This window comes from Condylura cristata, unplaced genomic scaffold, assembly GCF_000260355.1.
Source record: "Condylura cristata isolate star-nosed mole 26May11 unplaced genomic scaffold, ConCri1.0 scaffold00003, whole genome shotgun sequence".
NCBI classification, from domain to species: Eukaryota; Metazoa; Chordata; class Mammalia; order Eulipotyphla; family Talpidae; genus Condylura; species Condylura cristata.
This window is the reverse complement of record NW_004567104.1, coordinates 50959983-50978334: the sequence shown is the minus strand read 5'-3', so window position 1 is coordinate 50978334 and position 18352 is coordinate 50959983.

The following is an 18352-nucleotide window of genomic DNA, read 5'->3' as shown; positions in this document are numbered from 1 at the left end:
TGTCATGGAGAAAGGAATAACTAGTGGGGAAAGTAGGGAGTTTGTGGAGTAGAACATGGTGATTAATGGGGATTATTAGAGTGAAATGACATTTGCCTGGTGAAACAAATATACTCCATTTCCCACCTCTGAGACGCTGGAGTTTCATCATTGCTCATGGGTCTGTGCAGCGTGCAGCTCATACATGGGTGTGACCAGAATCTGGCATTAATAAACTTACCAAGAAAAACATCTCTAAGTTTCAAATTTTGGATCTCCAACTGGAGTTTAATATATACAGTAGTAATGAAGATGTTTGAAAGGATAGGTATCAGTTTTTACTTTTTACAACTAGTGTGATTTCTGAAACTTAATTTTCTCATCTGTAAATCCAGGCATCAATCATCACACCAGTTCTGTACACCTCACACCAAGTGACAAACATGATAGTACTGCAGACAATAATGATTTTGTCAACTGTAAAATGTTTTACAAGACCTTTAAATATCATCTATATATTTATGAAACGAATTCTCTTTCTAGCTCAGACCAATCTTACAATTACCAACTAGACTTTATAGTGCTAGTGGGGTATGAGTTGGAAATTGCTCAGAAATCTGGGAGCCAGCACTCCCATTAGATGTGAACAGGAGCTGGTATAGAATGGGTGGAAGGCTGTTCTCTTTGTGTTCACTGACGGATCCAGGGTTGTAACTGGCCAGCTGGACCTTCTAGGGAGAATGAATTAAATGTCAACAGGAGGACAAGCTGGAACTGATTCTAGAATGCAGGCCAGTCTTGGCTCCCTTGGCCAATAAAGGAAACAGAGCTGAGGAGACAGAAAGTAGTTCAATTTGTCGATAAATTGAGGAGGGCAGCAGACTAGAAAATAGTGTTAATAGTGGTAGGCAAGACCACTGGGTTGATCTTTGGCAGGGGCCAGGGGTATTTATCTAGAATTACCAGGGTGGCGGGGGTGGGAGTGGGCAGAGGTCAGCGTGTCTATCCTTGCGGCACCAGCATCTGGTGATTCTGTTTGATGCCAGCTTGCTTTGGCCATCAATGGGTGGACAGCGATTCTGATGTTATCTTTGTAGCTAAGTTCTTTTCCCTGAGAATGAAAGATGAGAGGGAAAATAAAGGAAATGGGGGTGCTTATCTGGTGGGACACAGACACACATACTTGGCTCCTGCATCAGAACCACCGGCAGAGAGACAGAGAACAGTGGCTGCTGCTTTACTCCCTCTGTGATTGTTAATTTTATGTGTGGTCTTTATTGGCATAAGGGATGCCCAGATAGCTGGTAAAACATTATTCTTGGGTGTGTCTGCAAGGATGTTTCTGGAAAAGATTAACATTTGAATTGGGAGAGTCAAGCTGATCCCTCTCAACAATGTGGGTGGGTGTCCTCTGCTGAAGGGCTGAGTAGGAAAAAGGTGAGGGATAGTAAAGCCTGTTTTTTCTGAAACTGGCACATTCATCTTCTGTCTTCAGACATCATTCCTGTCTTACACTTTTGGAGTCTCATTGACTCTTAGACCCTTGGTTTTCCCTCCATTCCCCTGCCATTTTCAATCATTCTGGACTTGAACTGAATTCCACCACCATTTCCTTGATTCTCCGGCTTGTAGAGAGTAGATCATGTGATTTCTCAAACTCTAAAATAGCATTAGTCAATTTTAACATGTTTTTTCCTTATCTGTATTTTTCTATACCTGCATATAGTTTTCTGTATGTCTATCTACCATCTATCCATGTCTATCCACCATCTGTCTCTCTACCTGTCTATGCATTTCTTCATTTATCTCCATCTTTCACTATCCATCCTCCTGTTGGTTCTGTTTTTCTGGAAAACTGATTCATCCATCTCCTAATTTCCCACATATTTAGCTTTGGACCATCTCTAACACCATCATACACAGAAGGGGATTCTAGGAAACAAAGTTCTAACAAGTTAACACAGTATAAAAATCCTTTTACTTACTTAATACGCTTGTTAGTTATTGTGCTATTAAAGCAAGTACGTCTGAGGCAGGAGGATCCGTTTTATTTAATTTTAGGTCCACACCACCAAGAACAGTGATGGGTGCCTCTTGTGGATTGACTGTTTTATGTCCCCTCCCCACCCCCCCACCCCCAAACTCATCTGTTGAAATCCTAACCCTCAAAACGGTGATGAGGTCTTTGGGTGATGATCACAGAGATCTCCTGAATGGGACTGGCATCTTTGTGAAGAGCTGCTTCCCCCCACCCCCCCATAGAACTTTCTGCCATGGGAGGACACAATGAGAAGATGGCTGTCTCTGAGTCACAAAGTGGTTCTCACCAGATGCTGAATCTGCCAATGCCTACATGTTGAAATTCTACCTTCCAGCAGAATTTCTGTGAGAAAGAAATATTTATTATTTAAGTCACTCAGTCGATGGTATTTTTTATTATAGCAGCCTAAACTGATGGACAATGCCTATTAAGCATTTGTTGAAAAAGCCCAAAAGAATAGAAGGAAGAATTGAGTAAAAAAACCAAAACATGGGCTCATTTATCTAAATCCCTAAATTTGAAACCTTCAGAAACTGCCTTAACATTATAAATGCACTAAAAGTACATTTTCATGCATAGAAAGCACAGTAGATGGCATCTTAATAGCTTGAGGGAATCCCATCAGCCTTCAGATGCTTCTGTTTTTACACAAAGAGATCAGTGGTGAATGCTGTGGAATTTACTTTAACATTAATGAAGCCTTGCTTTGTGCCAAGTACTGAGCTCAATTTGTGGACATTTGAAAGCATCAGTACAAATTTCAACAAGGCGGTTCTTGAATCAGAGGAAACTGCGGTTGCTCTTGGCACCATTTTTTTTGCAGGGTGAAAATTTTCAGCATTATCTGCGCTCAGAAAATTTTATTGATGAGCTTGTTACTTTAGCTTAAAACCATTTGCATTTAGATCTCCATTTTAATGCAAATATATATTATAACTATCAGTGATTAAGGTACTTGTCCATATTGTTTTTAGGAAGCTGGAACTAGCATAAAAGAAAGGTAGGTTTGGGCCCTCCCTGGTGGCGCAGAGGGTTAAAGTGCAGCACTAAGAAGCTTAAGCCACTTCCTCATGAGTTCGATCCCCGCCTGCCCCCGAGGAGATCCACATGGCGTGGCAAACATCTCCTGACCGCCCGCTGCTCCCCTCTCTGTCCCTGGTGAATCCTCTCACCCTCCACATCTCTGGCCTGTGCCCCAGTTCTGTATAAATAAATAAACTTAAAAAAAAAAAAAAAAAAAAGGAAGGTAGGTTTAAAAGGAGAAAGGTTTAAAAGGAAGAAGGAAGGGGAAAGGGAGAAAGTCAGAGGCGAGGCGTTTCTACCCTTTCTGCCAGGTAGTGACAGAAGAATGGGGTGACACTCTGGCTGTGGCGGGAACTGAACACTACCACTGGGAAGGCCCACAGCTAGGAAACTCTGTTTTATCTCAGTGCTGCTGCCACACTCACCTCTGACACCAGACATGAGGGTTTTCCAGGAGACAAGCAATTCAAGTCAAGGCAAGGACTGCCATTGTCACCCACGTGTCTGCCTCTTCAAGTATCTCCTCCTGTGTCTCTCAAGCCCCTGGTGCAAGCCTGAGGCCAAGAAGCAAGCGTGGCTTATTCATGTCTTTCTGTCTACCTGTCTTCTCCAGGTCTTCTCTCAAGTCCTTTTTAGCTTCCTCTCACTGCTCAGCAACACCCATTCGGTGAAGAGGGCACTTGGCACCTCACCCTGTAATTGGTGTTACAACAGCAATTATAAGTAGTGAGTCCTCAGGTTATCACAATTCCTGTGTCATTTGGCTACGAATCTTAGGTTCCCACTGTCCTTCCCTGGATATGACCATTCCCTAGACTGACTTAGAGAATTCAAAAAATCCCTTCCTTACATTGGTCAGTTCATTATATAATAAAGGAAATGATAAAGGATACAGGTGAACATCCAGATAAAGAGAAACATAGAGAAAGGTGAGGAAGTTCCGTGTGTAGCTGGGGGCATCATCCTGCCAGTGCACAGATATGTCGAGAACCGGAACACTCCTGTCATTCTGGGATTTTTATGGAGTCTTCATCACCTAAACATGCTATAGGGTTAACTCAGACTCTGACTTAGTTTCTTCCTGAAGATTGGGGGACAAGGTGGAAAATTCCAAGCTCCTAATCCTGGCTTGATCTTTCTAGTGACCACCCTGAGGCTATGCAGTGACCTGCCAAGAGTTACCTCTTTAGAACAAACACACTTCTCGCATCTGGAACTTACAGATTCAGGAATCCTGTTTCAGGAATTGGGATCAAAGCCCAACTATGAGAACAAAAGATAACCTTAATTTCCTTTGCAGGGGACTCCCTGCTAAGGACAGGGACAGATTAATAAATCATTTCTTTGAAAGATTTATTTATGCATACAGAACTGGGGTACAGGCCAGAGATGTAGGGGTGGTGAGAGGCTTCACCAGAGACAGAGTGGGGAGCAGAACAGGCCGACTGAGGAAGTTCACTGCTGAGGGGAACAGCAGGTGGGTCAGGAGAGGTCTGCCATGCCATGTGGATCTCCTCCAGGGCCAGGGATTGAACGCATGCTGAAGTGGCTTTAGCTTCTTAATGTTGTGCTTTAACCTGCTGTGCCACCAGGGAGGGCCCAATAAATCCATTTTTAATTCAGTGTCACAGCATCTTTCATATTAGGCTCTGTCTCTAATTTGTGTGTGTGTGGGGGTAGGGGGCAGGCACTCTGCATATTCCCGTGTGTGGAGCTACGTAATTCCTATAGCAGTATATCTCGGCATAAATTCATTCAGAAAATGGACCTTAAAATGTGAATTCCTGGGGGCCCCTAAAACACTTTCAGGGGATTTTCGTGGTCAAATCTGTCTTTCTAGCAATAGTAGAACGTTGCTCCTCTCACTCTTTCTCACATAGGGGGAGAGGGAGTTTTCCAGAGACTACATGCTGTGAAATGACATCACTCAAGAGAGAATCGGATGTGTGCTTGTCTTTCTGTGAGTCAAAAACATCTCTGCTTTCATTTGTGATGTACCCCGCACAAAAGAAAAAAACATCTTTGGAATCTTACATGATTATTATAGGAACATTCAGTGACTCTGGGAGCCCAAAATGAAATTTTTGGCAGCTGCTTCTCAGCCTCAAGACGAGGTTGCTCAAACCCTTTTGTTTTCATTTCTGCGGGCTTCTTTCCTGCTTTCAGAACCCATAGGCTTAGACCCCATAGGAAAAGGAAGGGGAAATCTGGTGAGAATATTGTATACTTTTCAAGTATTTTAGAGCTAAAATCAAATGAGAGGGAATTTTTTTTTTTTTTTGTGGCAGAATCGGCCTCTTTCAATGTTAATCTTTTGCATTTAATCAACTGTAAAATAGATGTGGAACCAGCTAAATAGGCCATTGATATTTATGCCCCTCTTACTGAAAAGCAATGGGAATTCCAATCCTCCACCCAATCTTCTGTTTAAGAGTGATGCTAACCCAACAGAATTATATCTAGACCCCATTGGTAGGGTATCTGAATCCCAGGAAAAGCATTTGTGGCCAGGAAATGTTGGAAAGTGACTCAGTTTTAAGATGCCACTGTTGAATGTATGGTGTGGTGCATTTACCTTTCCCTAAGAAGTCCAAAGAAGTATATCCTGAATTGCATGTCTACTCATAATGAAAAGATAAATGACACTGAGCAGTCATCTTAAGAATGTATGCACAGCTTAATTTTATCTGCAAAGACACAAAATTGAATTCTCATGAATCAAGGTAATTAAGATGATCAGTTTACATTTTTTGAATAGTGTAGATAATAAATCTCTATTTTCTTTGGGAATAACTTGGGATACTATGTGGATGAAAGGAGCAGAGATTTGCCACTTTGGAAGGTGATTTCCACCCAATAAATGCACCATAATTGTGGAAATAGTTAATACCCACCTCCAAGAAGTGGACATATTTTGCATCCCTCTATTTTATCTGCTTGGAGCACAGAATCTTGCTCTTTGTGAATGTAATTTTAATTTTAATTTTTGGCTAGTTTTTCATATTTCAAAAAAAAAAAAGCTTAAAATATGGGCCATGTTAAAGTAACTAAAGTGAAGGTGGAACAAGACAGAAAACGACCTATTGTCTTATTAGCTTTTCCTTTTCCTTTTGGTTTTATTTTTTACCATTTTCCCTACCATATGTGGCTTTTTTTGTCTTGTTTTGGTTTGCACAGAAGAACTGGGATGTAGACCAGAGATATGGGGGCAGGGGTGGGTGGGTGAGCAAAACAGGCAGATTTACTGAAATACACTGTTTGAGGAGCAGCGGGGAGACAGGGTCAGCTCCCTGGCTGGAGTCAGATCAAACTCAGGCGATAATGGTAATAGTGCAGCGACCTAACCCCTAGGCCACCAGGGAAGCCTGCTTTTCTTTTTGCTGTGCAGTCTTGAATTCAAAGAATCACAGTAGCCATATTCTGAAGTTCTTGTCACACTTACTGTCATTTTTGATAAATTTACTTTCTGTTTACTTTTATTGTTGCGGCCACCTTCTACCTTGATTCCTTTTCCATTCCCCTCTCCTCAAAGGCACACTTTGAGCTTGAGATGGATTTGTGCAAATCCTTGTGATACAGTGTTTTCTGTGGAGGACATTTTTTATTTTCTTTGATGGCATTATGCTTTAGAGCTTACTGTTTGTCTTACTGTTTACTCGATATCATGCTTTAAGAAATCTGTCCACTTTTCTATAGAATGACTTTATTGCTCCTAACTACTGTGAAGAATTCCAGTCTACATTTGACCCCCACTGGTTACTGGTTTCCTTGAGGAGGAACGCCAGCCCCCACATCCTACTGATTATTTTTTGTCCTTTCAGAAGGCCATGTAGCACATAGCAGCAGGAACTTTTTTTCTGTTTTATTGACAGCTGTATCCCCAACACTCATACGAGTACCTGGCACATGGTAAAGGTTCAAGAAATGTTTGTTGAGTTGAAGAATAAACTTACTTGCATTTGGTTAACATCAGTCATATACATGTACATTGCTAAAGTGTTAGCTTTCCTTTTTGTCTCTTTTTATTTTATTGTTTTTATTGAAATAGTAATTCTCTTTTTATTTTATTGTTTTTATTGAAATAGTAATGGTTTAGACCACTTTACATGCGTTGGGTGGTAGGTTCACACCTTCTCAGATGTATTAACATACACCAAGCTCACCATCAAATCACCCATAATTCTCCAAAGTAGTTTATTGGGTCTCTTTTTTTCCTTCCTTTTCCTCTTGGGCATCCCAAATCTATAATCAGGTTTCTAGCATTTGTTATGTTTTAATTTTTCTGTTCCTTTGGTTTCTCTGTATTTCACATGAGCGACACCATCTGGTATTTGTCTTTCTTCTTCTGGCTTATTTTGTTTAGTATTATCCCTTCAGTTTTATCCATCTTTTTTTTTTTTTTTACATTATTAATAGTATTCCATTGTGTATGTCTATAATAGTAGTGGTTACTTTGTTAGAAAGTTCTACCCTGATTTCCTAACATAAGTTAGGTTTTCTTACCTACCTGTGGTTTTCTTATGGTTTCTATAGGTTTTCTTTCTCCCTAAATCCTGGACTTTTCTATAGAAGAAACTTTCACAGCTGTAATTGTCTAGCTGTATTTTTCTACTTTGCTCATTTGTTACTATCTAATGCAAACACAACTTCACTGTGCCTTTACTCTGATTTTGCTACAGTTTCTCATTGCAATATGACTCTTGAAGATGAGAGACAGTAATTAGGATAGAGTTGGTTTGGGAATGGGAGAATCCTAAAATCTCTGTTAGCATCAGCCCCAAGTCTGCACAAATAATCACTGTGTAAATACAGCCTGAATGTAAGCACTTTTCCCACTGTCTTCCCCGACCAACTGCTTTCCCAAACTTGGCCTTTGTATCTAAAAATTTCAGAACAGTCTCTAATGAAGGCTGATAAACACTGATCTTAGAGTTTCCAAATGTCATCAATAAGGCATAGTGTCATGCTTTTCTCCATCCTTCATACTATAATTTGGCTCTTTTTAACTCTGTGAAGGCTGTTAGGACAGAAGGAATGTGGGTGAGAGAAAGAGGGAAGACAGCAGAAAAAAGTGAACATAATGTTCGCAAGACAGATTTTTGTGATGCTTTCAAATATTAAAATTATTAACATATGAATAAGATTATATTGGAACAGAATTACCAACTGAATTATTTTCAGGGTCCTTGTAGTAAAATGAATGAATTTATGCAGTGGAGCAACCTGGCTCAATTTGTGGTTAGAACCTCATCAATTCAGTAAAGTACTCAACAAGGCTGAATGTAATCTTTACTTCTCCCACAAACTGTAATTTATTAAAAATAAATTCAAGAACCGTATTGCTAAGTGTCACCCACTAGTGCAGGGTTAATTATATAAACTTCAAAACATGCTCACAGTTTTCATAGATAAATTAGTAGCTGGCATAAATTCTAATGGTAGAAGAAATGTGCTCACAGACTGACAATTTCTGGTAGTCAGAAGTACATGGAAAATGTAGTTTAAACATTCATTTTCTAGTTTAAACACTAATTGGTTAGTAGTTTGATCACAGGCACTGATATTGTTGACCTCATTAACGAGACTATCTTGACATGTTAAAAATGCAGAAGAAAAATAAGTGAATATAATAGAGATCAGACATTGAAAATGTTCTGTTGTCTTGAAAGCTCAATTAGGAATGAAATGTCAGTTTTGCAGAGTGAGCTTTTTAGGAAGTGATTTGCAGCAATCTTACATTCACTTTCAAGTAGAAGTAATGTAGTAACTGACAGTAGTGTTTCACTTGCTTCTTTTAAAATGATAGTAGATCTGTCCTTGTTCTTTTTTCTTTTCTTTCCTTATTTTTTGGCTAGACTCGAGGGACCAGGTAGAAATGTACTGTATCTAGATTGCCAATGATAGAAAGCACAAGTGTTTGTGTATGACCATTAAGATGTGTCTTATTTTAAAATGTTTATGGCACTTTCTCACTACTTCTCTCTCTTTTCCTTTCTTTCTCGGCTATTTCTCCTGAGGCCAACATTTAAAACCATTCTTTTCTTTTTTAAAATTGCAGTATGTACTTTACAGTAGTTAAAGGAAGAAAAAGTTCTATATTTTTGATAAGTGAGAAAGATTCAGGGTATTGAGGGTATGTGAATCAGAAGGATTTTTTTTTTTCTGAGCCTAGAGTTGCTATGGGAACATGGAATAGATTTGTGGGATAACAGCTCTGGGAGGCAACTGTCTAGTGTGTGTTCATCTGCCTCACACACCTGGTTCTTCCCTACCCCACAGGGTCACCCCCATCCCCTGTCACAATTACCTCCCAATTTACTCAAGTCTGTTATTGCTAGCATCGACCATATTCCCAAGGAACATAGTTACTACAAAGGCTGGGCACCTTATTTTATCCCTCCAGCCGCACTTTTAAACTTGATTCTGCCTTTAATAAAATGTTAAACAATGTGTATTTTTCCTTAATCTGATAAATGAGAAAAAAATTATTTGAGTGTTGCTCCTTAGGGAAGGAAATTTATTTCCTAAACTTCCTTCTTCTAACATGAATCTGGATACAATAATTTTAAATGCAAGACCAATTTCAGATCAGATTGTTGACTAACAGGGACTTTAAGAATTCTTTATATCACAAAGGGCTGTAAAATGGCTCATTGGAGCTTCTGATTCGGCCTTTATATTTTCAGATTGAGAACTTTAGAAAACTTTAAAGGAAGGATCCAACCTCATATAGTCTAGTGGTCTTCAAAATTGGGGAAAGAAGTAGCAATCAGTCTACTTTCAAATAAATTTCTACCAGAGAGTGAAACTAGAACTGCCTTGGTGATGAAAGATGCTTATGGTCCTCTTTGTTCTCCTCCATGGAACCGTAAGGTTTCATGAAATGTTGTTTTAAAGCCAGTGAGTTGGACCAGACTCATTTTTATTTTGAATCTTACATAAATATTTCCTTTTGTCTAACATTCTTTTATCACACTGTAAAGTCCTCTGTAAAGAACGTATGATTTGGTCTTTTTGCACCAGTGAGATTTTTCTAGACCCCAACATCACTTTCACGCCACTTTCTTCTTTTCTTGAACTGCAGACTTCAGCAAGTTAGTCAAACTATTAATTGCTATCAATTTTTTTTAAGATTTATTTATTTATTCACACAGAACTGGGGTACAGACCAGAGATGCGGAAGGTGAGAGGAATCACCAGGGACAGAGTGGGGTGCAGAACAGGCAGATCAATGAAGTACACTGGTCAGGAGAGGTCTGCCACGCCATGTGGGTCTCCTCTTGGGCAGGCGGGGATCGAACTCATGCGGAAGTGGCTTAAGCTTCTTAGTGCAGTGCTTTAACCCACTGCGCCACCAGGGAGGGCCTAATTGCTATCAATTTTAGCCAATTCCATAACTTCTGTTACTATAAATTTTCTGTTTCTGACTTCTCCCAATTCAAACTCTTTATCTCACCCATGGCTTGCCTAAAGTTAACACAAATAAGCAGTAAATTTAAAGTATTCAATTTCCTTAAGAGAAAATAATACAGTAATATACCAGCCATATGGGATTGCTGAATGGATGAAACTTTGTGTTGCAATTCAATATTTTAGTAAGTTATAGGTCCTCCTTTCAGCAAATTCTACTGCAAAGGGATATTTAGTTTTCTGATTATCTTTTTGAAAACATGAAATAGATTGCAGAGGCATAGATGTGATTAAAATGTGATATACTGAAGCCTTATCCCCATTATCCTCAGATCGTGACTGTCCTTGCTGATGGGGCCGTTAAATGGGGAGTGAAGGTTAAATGAGGAAATACAGTGGGCCCAAGTGTAATAACTAGTGTCCTTATAAGAAGGAATGACACCAGAGTGCCTTACCAGAGAAAGGCCATGTGAAACTACAGCAGGAAAGCAAGAGCAAGGAAAAAGCAAATCTACCCACACCTTGATCTAAAAATCTAATCTCCAGAATTGTGAGGAAATACGTTTTTGTTGCTTAAGTCATTCAGCCTGTGATCTTTTGTTATGGCTGTCCAAGCAAAAATAAAAAATGTTTATACATTTTGAAACATTTATATATATGTATAATTCTAAAATCCAATTCAGAATTTTCTAATGCTGAGAAGCTCAACAGTCACCATGCTCATTCTCTTCCACACATGCGAAGTGGGGTGATGAAAATCTTGATAATTCTCTATGCGCCCTGTTCCCCAGCCATTGTAAGTGCTGTTAGCCAAACAATTTGCTCTTTCCCACAGAGCCCATAATCACTTTAGAATCCTTTTAAAAATATTTAAGAATAAATTAAACATTAGAAAAATGTGTAAGACCTCTTTGTAACCCACGTTAAGATGTCAGAGTCATTCCTCAAAAGGATGTTTAATTCCAGAGTCTACTTCAGGTTTACAAAATGTTAGCACTCAAATAGATCTTGGCACTGGACAGTACAAGCCTTTCATTTTGGTTAACATACAGGTTGTAAATATTAAGAAGCATTTCCACACCAGTTATTTGGGACATTTGGATCTTGTCTATTTCTCAAGTTCTCCCAGATTTAATTGCCTTTTCTTTAATCTTGTAATAATATATATTTATGAAGAATCTCTCCGTCTCTTGTTTTGTTCTCCATAACCCCTAATTTTTTCTCCTCCCTGGAGTGAAACACTAGGCATTTATTGCTGTTTATTTGCTTGCTTTTGCCATCAGTGCTGAATGTTTACAGACATATCTATGTATGTTTAAAAAATTCTTTTGATGATGAAAATACATAATTTTATTACCTTCTTATTTTTATTTATTAGTGCCTTTTAAGTTTCTTTTATGATCTTCTTATTGGGTAAGTTCACTGAATTTACCCAAGCTTTAGTGTAGCATTGCAGAAAAGACTATGCCAAAAATTAGCAAAGTCGACCATTCAAGGCTTATCTGAACAATTGTTAAGGTGTAAAACTTGATGAGTATTGTCTATAAAAGGGAAACTCAGCTTCTAAAGGCAGTCTGCCATTGGAAAATGTAAAAATAATAGTTGCTAATCTGTCAAGAGGTTACTAACTTCATCTTAATAATTCTGATAAATGGCAAATACCACACTGATGTGATGAAGATACAATACATTTTGCAATAGCTTGTAATTGCCATTGTCCCTTCCCTCCCTCCCCAGGGAAATGTAGCAGGAACTCCTATTTCAAGCACTGCTTAAAGATCTGTTAGCTAATATTCCCTTATGTATGAAATATATCTATTGCAGAGCTAACTGAGCTAACTGATGAATTGATCTAATATTATCAGCAAAATTAAATTTTCTCTTTTATCTAAGTAGGTGTTTTAAAGATTCCTGTGTGAAAATCTCAGCTAATGAGTACTCTACACTGTATGTTTTATTAGATGATTATTTTTAAGCTAATTCCTTCTTGGAAACCCATGCACTTCTTTCCTTCCTTGGAGAAACCATAATGTTTAAAATAGTTCAGAAAAATACATGCGATCACCATGTAGTAATATAGAAACTTATATTGGACATCTACTCCCAAAATAAAAAACAACCAACCACCAAAAGACTATGCCAAAAACAAAACAACCACCTCTATAATAGAAAAATGTTAAATTTTAAAGCCCTAAATATACCTTATTCCCTTTTGTTTTATTTAACAGAAAATTGGTTGAAAGCAGCTAGAAGACCAGGAGCCAAATCTGTCATGTTTCCATGACTTTATACTGAGCCTCTTTATTTTTATTTATTTATTTTTTATTTCTATCCCATAACCATATACACACAGGTATAAAGAGATGACAGTGGGTAAACGATTTTTAGATAACATACCATACTTAGATATTTCTTGAACTCTTCTCTTCTAAACATTGTATGTGTCTCTATTAATATTAAAGACTTTAGAAACTAACAAGACTTTAGAAACTAACAAATTCCTATTATGTATTAAAATACTGTGCCTCTTTCAACTGTATGGCATCTTCATGGACAGACATTATAGCTCATATATTTTCAGGGTAGATGATGTATTAACATCTTGTACTGATGCAAAATCGTAGCATTTGGAGTTTCAATCCCTAACATGTCATCCAGTGATTTATGACTGCACCTAAACAGGTAACTAAGTAGCCAAACTCTGGGAGGTCTAGCAGCTCTTAGGTAAGTGTTAATTTTTGACAAAGTCCAGGAAGAATGTAATCTTGGAGTCTTATCCAAGTTCTAATGGATTGTATTTCAATGAAAAAAAAAAAAAGATATTCAGACACTTTGGGTGAATGGAAAGTAAGCATAGGGAAAAGTTTGGTGGTTAATGGGATAACTAAAGTTACTACAGGGAGGACTAATCATTCATGACTGGAATACAACTGAATTAAAAAATACTGTTTCTGAAGTCCAAATTGGTTTTGTTTTAATTTGCTGAAGTTTTAGAAGATGACTAATGTGTTGACCCTCTCTGGTGGCACGGGTTAGGACACAGCACTGAAAGCTAGCCACAGCAGCTTCAGTGTGAGTTCTACCCTCTGCCCTGGAGGTGACCTGAATGGTGCAGGCGATCCTTTGGCTCGCAAACTGCTCCCCTCAGCAGTGTACTTCGTCTATTTGCCTGTCCTGCTCCCCACTCTGTCTCTGGTGAATCCTCTCACCATCCCTGCACCCCTGGCTTGTACCCCAGTTCTGTATGCATAAATAAATAAATCTTTAAAAAAAATAAAAGATGACTAATGGGGATGGGGACTATATTAACCACTAAGCTGTTGGGTATCTTGGGAATGACTTCACATCTGTTACCTCATTGTAAATAAGGAATAATAGTAACAGCTTGTTTTTAATGAATTATTATTATGTGCTAAGCATAATTCTAAACTGATTTATATGATTTAATGTATTTCATCTAAATAAAAACCTATTCATTATTGTTTGAAGTCCTCTCCTACTTCCAAAGTGAGGAAATTGAAGCAATATAGAGGTTAAGTCATTGGCCCAAATGCCACCATGAGATGAGAGGAATCCAGGCTGCAAGCCAAGTGCCCTAGCTGAAGAGATTAATGTCCCTCTTCAAGCTGAAACCTGTAGAAGTCTTTCTAACATCTTCTATTTTTGTTAATGATTTATTTATTGATGTTTACAAGAGCTGGGATATAGGCCAGAGATGAGGGGAGATGTTGAGAGGATTCACCAGAGACAGAGTTGTGAGCAGAATGGGTAGATCCATTGACATACACTGTTGAGGGAGCAGCGTGCAAGACAGGGGAGGTCTGCTGAACCATGTGGTTAGTAGCCTGGCTGGGGATCGAACTCATGCTGCTGTGGCTTTGGATTGCTGCATAGTGCTGAGACTTCACTCTTGTGCCACCAGGGAGGCCTGTCTTATCTGATTAATTTCCACCTGTTCTTCAGGAATAATGTTTCTACACAAAATCATCTTCAAAAATACCCTAGATGAGTTTCGAAGTCAGTGGTAAAAGTTGTACCTGTTAACAGTAATTAGTACTCCTGACCCCTGAAAGGGAGGCACATGTTCAACTCTGTAACGTTTCTTACTAATCGCAATTCTTTAGTGCTCTTCAGTTTGCAAGTATATGGGCCCAGGTTTATGGTTTGTCTGCCTTCAAGTCACAGGATACAAATTATTTGTTTTGCTCATGATAAATGCAGCAGCTATTTGTGAAAATGTCATGCTGCATGTAAAGTGACAAAATTTCACTATAATTTGGCATGAGCTGAAGCATTAATTAAGGGACAGACATACAAATGAGTTGAGGGAAAACATTTGCTGTTAGGTAGTTTAGAAAATGACCATAATGAGCATTATTGGCATTTTTGTGACCTATACAAGCTATGTAAAGTTTTACCAAAAAAATCTGCGGTCAACAGCAGCAAAGCATTAACTAATGGTTACTTAAACTACTGGCAAAATGAGTCATAATAAAGAACAATAAATCACTACTTACTGATGCATAATAGATTACATGATTATTGCAAGTCACAGCATATGAAAATATATTATCATTCATAAAACACAGAATAAAATAGACCTATTTACTACAGTTATTATTTTTGATGCACATTCTTTTTTAATTAGTAGAATAAATGTTAATGGCAAAAAGCCTGGAGGGGTAAGTATCCATTCTATAGAAAGCTGAATTGAGAATTCAAAACATTGAAAACTATATTTAGTACAGCTGCTCTCCAAATAACAGTTAGTGTCCTTTAAATTGTGACATGTCTATTGCTCTTTGACTGTTCTTGTCAAAACTTTAGAGCTTCTGATTTGCATAAAATATTTATAGGAGAGCACCAATGGGGAAATGATGAAGTGGAGTAACTCCATTTGGGTGAATCATGCCTCAATTAGTTCCTGCCTTCCAACTGGGTGCAAACTGACCTCTGAGGATAGCATCATGTTTCTTTGTCACACTTTGGTCTTTGGTTTCAGTAAATTCTCAATAGGGGTTGGAGAAGTTTAAGTACCTGTTCCATTTTCCATGGATCTTCTTTTCCCTCGAGTGTTTTCTCTGATTTTTTCTAGCTTCAATTTCAGTGGTGTTTTGACTTTTTGTATCTACACCCATCCAAATTCATCAGGTTAACCCTAAAATATATTAAGAATGAATCTCAATCTTAGACAGATGTAAGTGTGAGATAGAAAATTGCTAGGTGGCAGGGATCAAAAGAACAATTGATAAAGATGTTCTTTCCAAAATAGAATCAAGTTTATAAAATGTGCCTCATAGGGTTTCAGAATTGCTATGTACAAATAACTGCTTTGGATTTTTGTTTTTCTCTTCGGAATGGGAATGCTCATTGCAGTTATACTATATCTGCTTAACTTTTATGTAGTTGGTGTCAGAGGGAGGTATTTCTCTTTTTGGTTCATTGGGCACCAGACCATGAGAAGCAATAACGTAAGTTACAAAGGAATATATATCTTCAGGAGTTCTTGAACTTTCAACTGATTGCAGTGAATGCTGAGGACTAAGTTTTCCGTGGTTGTAGATTGATGAATGTGTTCTATATGTGAGATGAAAAGCAAAATAGATTTTCTAACCAAAAAGAACTGTGACAGACAGTAGTATATATTCAACAAATCCATTTCTTTCTCCTCAGCCAACAATGATGGGTTCTTTCCTGGTTGACTTGTAATAGCTAAAGGTATGTAACTGAATTCTGCTGGATAGAATGTGGGCAAAAGTATTACATATAACTTCTACATCTAGATCATAAAAATTACCCATAAACAATCATGTATTCATTTCCTTTTAAAGGAAATCCTTGGAATGTTCAAGACAGCAGTATCATAAAACATAAAGAACCAAATTCTTGATCAAAGTACTTGCAACCCCATCAGCATCTCACTAATTTATGCATGAGAAATCAATAAGCCTCTATCAAATGAATGAAAAATTATTTTACCCCAGCAGTTAGCTCATTTACACAGTATTTGCAACCTTGGGTTTTTATGAAGACAACGCTCTTGAATTTGCTTTGTATTTTTATATATAACTCAGTCTTACAGTTAATTGTTAAGGTAACACTTAGCAGTTTGGAAATACAGGATCCCCTTACCCAGGTACAGCCACCATCATGGATCTGATATCAAATTACACCAATTTCTATTTTTTAAAAAGTTGTTTTCACCAGCATGGGAATTCATTCTTGTCTCCCTAGTTTAATTTTATGTATTACTGAACTGAATTCTTGATTCATTAAAGTTTTTCTTTTTTTTTTATTTGAGTGAAGTGAAGGAATTTAAATCTCCTAATTTCACTCTAAATACATTTTATTCAGATTCTCTGAGTACAGCTTTGGCCCCATCCCTTCAATTTGACATAATATATTACTTTTATCATGTTCTTCTTGCCATTATTTTCCAAAGGGTGCCAATGTAGTTTGTATTTCCTCATTGATACAAGAGTTTGGGGGAATGGCTTTACCTTTCCATGTGGGTGAACAGAAAATCTTTGCAGTAATGCTCTTTTGCTTATTGCTGAGGAATTTTGGCAAGGTTTCTTGACCTTCCTGAACTACTTTTACATACTTTATTGGGTTACTAAGGATATTATATGAGAAATTACAGGCAAAATCATTAACAACATGAGTATCAAATCATAGTCACTCAGTAAATAAGGTTGCCTTTGTTGTAATATTGTGTTAAATGTTACAGGTGGTATCTATACTTATGGAAGTTGAGCAATCCAGTTAGCATGAACTGAACAATTTTCCAGTGGAACAGTGGGCCCTGCAATGAGGCTAGGACACACTATCATTCTATTTCAATGAAAGAACACCAGGATCCCTTTTGAATGAGGTTAAATATGTGTCAGAGTCTTATAAGTATCTACTAGTATGCAACTTCCCCAAAACTTAGTGATGTAAAACAATAAAAACATTTTCTTTGCTTATGGGCCAGACCCACTAGAAAGCTCATTGGGGCTCCACCCAGCATCAGTTGGGCTGTCTCAAAGTCTGAGGGTTGGACTAGCCGACGTTTTCCTTCTGTGTTCTGTGATTGATCTTGGTTGTTGGTTTAGCCCTCAGCTAATGCTGTTGGCCAGGACAACTTCTAATGACCTTTCTGTGTGACCTGACTTTCTTACAACATAATGGCTGAATTTCAAGGATGAAGTACAGGAGGGACAGAAGCCAGGTGGCAGCAATATTGATTTTTCTAACCTAGTCACAGAAGCCATCTAGTGTCTCGTCTCTGTATTTTGTTTGTTAAAAACACACAGCTAAGAGGTCTATGTTCAAGTGGAGAGGAGAGAGACCCTATCTCCTGGAGGAGGAGTATCAAAGTAACATCAGGGGGACACATGCTATGGGATATATTAGTATGACAATCTTTGGAATATATGTGCCATCTGGGATTTTTGTCGGTTGAGATTTTTATTTCTACCCCTTATTCTAATACAGAGTGAAAATTTTAGTTAGCTACTGATATGAATATTGACTCTAAGACTATGTTTATGATTTTTTTTTTCTTCTCGGTCTTCCTGGGTATTTTAGTGGGGATGTTAGAGAAACTAGATATTTCACTCATTGACAGAGATTACTTAGACCATAAAGGGCCACTTTTGAGCCTTTTCTCTTGAATCAAAACACAGATCTTAACAGGAAACATCATCAAATCAACTTAGACTGGACTGAATATGTTAAATAAAGGAACTACACTTCTTCATGAGCAATAATTCCTTCGCATTTTAATTGAACAATGTGTTGCTGCTTTTGGTAATGGCTATGGCTATAACTTTTAAAGATGGTAGAATCTTGGCCCTGTGCTAGAAATGTCATAAAGATTGGAGTAGTGATCTATGCTTTGAGCAGCCAAATCCA